This window comes from Pongo pygmaeus, chromosome 17 (assembly GCF_028885625.2).
Source record: "Pongo pygmaeus isolate AG05252 chromosome 17, NHGRI_mPonPyg2-v2.0_pri, whole genome shotgun sequence".
NCBI classification, from domain to species: Eukaryota; Metazoa; Chordata; class Mammalia; order Primates; family Hominidae; genus Pongo; species Pongo pygmaeus.
Genome location: NC_072390.2, coordinates 1,320,001 through 1,325,000, shown reverse-complemented (window position 1 = coordinate 1,325,000; position 5,000 = coordinate 1,320,001).

Here is a 5,000-nt window from a genome sequence, read left to right as displayed (position 1 = left end):
TAAATGGACCCTTAGGACGCTCCCCTCCGTCCCCACCCCGCACCCCCTCCCCGCCCACACCCCCTCATTCCCGCACGCCCTCCTCCAACGCAAGAAAGGAAGAAAGACAGAAATGAAAGTAAGAGGTGAGCCTGCAAGGTGGCGGAGGCTGGGGATCTCAAAGGGTGAGCAAGCGATGGGGGCCCGGGGATGTCTCGGCCGAGGTATCCAAAATAGGGGACCCACTTTCCAGCCCCAGCACACCCAGGAATCCTCAGCCGCAGCCAGCCTCTGGGTGGGGTTGCACCTGTCAAAGCTTCTAAATGGAGAGAAGCCCAAGGCTATGGAAGGCATCAGCTCCAACTCCAGGAAGGGAATAGGGCTCTGTGCATATGAATGGGGCTTCAGAAGGCGGTGCCGCGGCTTCCAAAGCGATGCGCCTCGCCTCTCCTCGCCCAGAGCGAGACTCCGTCTGAAAAGAAATACACAAATCAATACTAAAAGAATTCATCCATCCATAAAGAAAGAAAGAAAGAAAGAAAGAAAGAAAGAAAGAAAGAAAGGAAGAAAGGAAGGAAGGAAGGAAGGAAGGAAGGAAGAAAAAGAAAGAAAGAAAGAAAGAAAGAAAGAAAGAAAGAAAGAAAGAAAGAAAGAAAGAAAGAAAGAAAAGAAAAGAAAGAAAGAAAGAAAGAAAGAATCAGTCCAGCGGTCGTGGTCGTGAATCACTCCCCGGAGTCCAGGCGCAGTGGCTCACGCCCGTCACGCCAGCACTCTGAGACGCCGGGTCAGGAGGGTGGCAACAAAACGAGGAGACCCCGTCCGTGGAAAAACATTGAAAAATGAAGGCCGGGCGCGGTGGCTCACGCCCGTCATCCCAGCACTTCGGGAGGCCGGGAAGGGCGGATCGATCACCCGAGGTCGGGAGTTCGAGTCCAGCCCGAGCCACACGGAGAAGCCCCGCCTCCACTAAAAATACCACATCAGCCAGACGTGGCGGCGCCCGCCCGCCATCCCAGCTACTCGGGAGGCCGACGCGGGAGAATCGCTCGAACCCGGGAGGCAGAGGTTGCGGCGAGCCAAGATCGCGCCACCGCACCACAGTCTAGGCAACCAGAGCGAAACTCTGTCTCGGGGTGGGGGGAAAAAAAAAAACGGTCCGGGGACAGTGGCGCGTGCCCGTGGTCCCGGGTACCGTACTCTGGAGGCTGAGGCGGAAGGATCGCTCGAGTGCAGGAACGTCCACGCTGCAGTGAGTGAGCTACGACGGCACCACTGCTGGGGTGACAGAGTGAGATGCCGTCTCTAAATCAAGCAGTCCATCAGATCACCGGGAGGCGCTCCCCGTGTCTCACTCTCAAAGGGTGTCTCTTTAGGCCAAGCACGCACGGTGCCTCACGCCAGTCATCCCAGCACTTTGGGAGGCCGAGGCGGGAGGAAAGAAGGAAGGGAGGAAGGGAGTAAGGGAGGAAAGAAGAAAGGCAGGAAGGCAGTAAGGCATGAAAGAAAGAGGGGAAGAAGGAAAGGAAAAAGAAGAAAGAAAGAAAGAAGAAAAGAGAAGAAAAAAGAAGAAAAGAGAAGGGAAGAAAAGAAAGGAAAACGGGGAGGGGGCCTATGTCCTCGACCGGTGACCGCCCAGGTTACAGCGGGTCACGGCCGACCGACCGAAGCCTCGACCCGCGGGGCCTCAAGCGATCTTCTCCTCATCGCAGCCTCTCAGCCGCGACGACAGGCGGCCATCACCAGGCACAAGTCACCTTCTAATAATATTACGATTCTCTCGAGACAGGGTCTCGCTGCGTCATCCAGGCCGGATCGCCGTGGCACGATCTCAGCTCATCGCAACCTCGGCCTCCCCGGTCGGAGCCACTCGCCCGCCCCAGTCTCCCGAGCAGTCGTGATCCCAAGCCCAGGCCACCAGGCCCGGCTCACCGTTCTATTTTTCAGAGAGACGGGGTTTCGCCGCGTCGGCCAGCGCGGTCGGTCTGGAACTCCCGGCCTGAAGCGATCCAGCCGCCTCGGCCTCCCAAAGTGCCGGAGTGACAGGCGTGAGCTACCGTGCCCGGCCCAGACCGTCTCGTTCATACATCATAGAGAAGGGGTTTCGTCAGCCGACGGGTGGAGGGCGGGGTGAGTTTCACTCAGCCTGCGTACCGGGGAAAGGGTAAGTGAGTGTGCTTTGTGAACTAGATACGGAAATCGTGTGTGTGTGTGTGACAGAGAGAGAGAGAGAGAGAGAGAGAGAGAGAGAGAGAGAGAGACCGACGAATCCCACCATGAGGACCCGGAAACGGTGTCCGATTTGGGTCCCCGTGTAGTCACCTGTCTGTGTGTAGGTGACTGAGGATTCCACAAATGAAGGTCAGCAGTATCTATGGAGCTGTTTCTCCCTCTCATGCGTCTCATCCGTGTGGTGGAGAAAGGGGAGAAAAGTGGTCGTGACGGGAAGTCGTCTTCACGCCCGAGGAAGCCGAAGGCAGGCCGAGGGGAAGGAGGGCATCCCACGTGACAGCTCCACCCCCGCGCACCCTTTCCAACGCCGGGGCCGCCGGTCCACCCCGTACGACAACCCACCCCCAAGAACAGCACGGTCCGGAGCGGTCCAGTCTCATCCCATCCGGCCAACCCGGGGCATCCGGCGGAAGTGTTCGCCGGAGGGTCGGAAAGCAGCGTCCACGCGGTTCCCCCGGGGTCTCCCGGCAAAGGCCAGCCGGGGGAGGGTAGCGGGACGTGACGGGGGCTGGGGGCACGCGCCTCAGAGCTCCCCGGAAGGCGGCAGGTAGCCGGCGGGGGACGCCGAGCCAGAGACGTCCGGCGGGATCTAGATCCGGAAGCCACGTCGGTCCTCTCCCACAGCTCTCCTACGGAAAACGCCACGGCGGCGGCGGGAGCCTCGGCCGGGGGAGAAGCGGGGACAAGGGGGAGAGGGAAGGAGGCCCTCGGGAGGATTCAGCCACGAAAACCCACTCAGCCAAGCTCCCTCCGTCTCTCGGGGTCCAAGGGACACCCCGGGAGACGGCAAGAGACACGGTCACTCCGTGCTTTTCACCTCCGTCTTTATTTTTTCCATCTTTTCCATTTTACAAGAGGTGCGCATCTCAACAACCAGACGGTGGGTGTGAGGGGAGAAGCGTCAAGGGCAGGAGTTGGAGACCAGCGTGAGCAACTGAGCAACACAAGTAGGAGAGCCCAGCTGAAAGAGATGAAAAAGGAGGAGGAGGAGGAGGACGAGGACGAGGACGAGGAGGACGAGGAGGACAGGGGGAGTGGGTGGGGGGAGGAGAAGGAAAGAAAAGAAAAGCAAAAAAAGAAAAAGAAAAGCAACCACCAAGAAAGTTAAAATCGTCCAACGGTCGGAAGCTCAAGACCAGGCTGACCAAGACGGAGAAACCCCATCTGTACTAAAAATATAAAAGTCAGCCGGGCACGATGGCGCTTCACCGTCATTCCAGCTCCTCAGGAAGGCCAAGGCAGGAGGATCACTCGAACCCGGGAGGCGGAGGTCGCAGCGAGCCGAGATCACGCCATCGTAGTCCACCCTGGGCGACAAGAGTGAAACTCCGTCTGGAGGGGGAGGGGGAGGGGGAGGGGGAGGGGGAGGGGAGAGATCGGTGAGACGCGTCTCAAAATTTTATCTGTTCGCATTCCGCGTGCGTAAAACGGAAAGAACCAACCCACGAGAAATACGACCAAAGCGTACCGTGCCCACGCGTGTCATCCCAGCACTCCGGGAGGCCGACGTGGAAGGATGGCCGGAGCGTGGACGTTTGAGATCACCTCGACGTGTGAGACGACACCTGCAATAATAATAATCATAGAAGTTTAAAAAGCGATCACGTGTGCCCAGAGCGTGGACAACAAAGCGAGAGCACACCCGTACTAAAAAGAAGACGATTGACAGACAGACAGGCAAGCAGGCAGGCAGGCAGGCAGGCAGGCAGGCAGGCAGGCAGGGAACTATAGAATGAGCCAGGTGCAGCGTCTCACGCCTGTCACAGCAGCAGCGCGGGCGGCCGAGGCAGGCAGGCGGATCGCTCGAGAACAGGAGTCCGAGACCAGCCCGGGCCACACGACAGAACCCCAGACCCCATCTCACTCACATCCACACATACACAGATACCTGCCTCCCTACCTACGGAAAACATGAGACATGAGAAAGAACATAAAAGTCACCCGGTGTGGTGGTGCACACCCGTAGTCCCAGGGAACGGGGACGGGAGGGATGGGACGCGGGACGGCCAGTCGGTCGGACGGTCGGTGGAAATCGTCGAGGCTGGGGTGATCCCGGGCGACAGAGGCAGAGGAAGACCCCGCCGGGAAGGCAGGGAAGGAAGGAAACCAACGAAACAAGCAAGCAAACAATGAACATGACAATGACCTAGAATAACCCATGAGAATAAAGAAGCAAATAAGAGGGTACGAATAAAGCTAAAAGGTAAGGTAATGAAGATGACAATCCACCGTTTTCTCTCCAGCCCAGCCCAGCCCAGGTGGAGTGGAGGCGCGCGATCACAGCCCACGTTCGCCTCTGCCTCCCGGGCTTAAGAGATCCCTGTAGTCCCATCCCAGCTACTTGGGAGCCTGAGGTCACCAGAGCCCAGAGTGAGAAGATCAGGCAGGCCCCAAAAGAAAAGAAAATAAATACACGAACATTGTTAATCCATAATAAACGAAGGATATACATATACAGGTCTATGTAAATGACATGGGTTTTTACGTCATACACGTTCATCCATTAAAATTAACATCTATCCTATACACATGTATGAATGATGGAAATGTCTAGTTTTATCACTAGATATTTTCGTCGGTGTAGGTACGTGTCCGTGTGTCCATATCTACGTATCTATCTATCTAGATAGATATACGTATGCTCACACACAGCAGCGTGCAGAAAAGAAGATTGAAAACCAGAAGGAATCGGCCGGGCGCGGTGGCCGACACCCGTACTCCCGGCACGCTTTGGGAGGCCGAGGCGGGGGAGGGGGAGGGGTGGGGGGAATCGCTAGGTCAGGAGTTCGAGA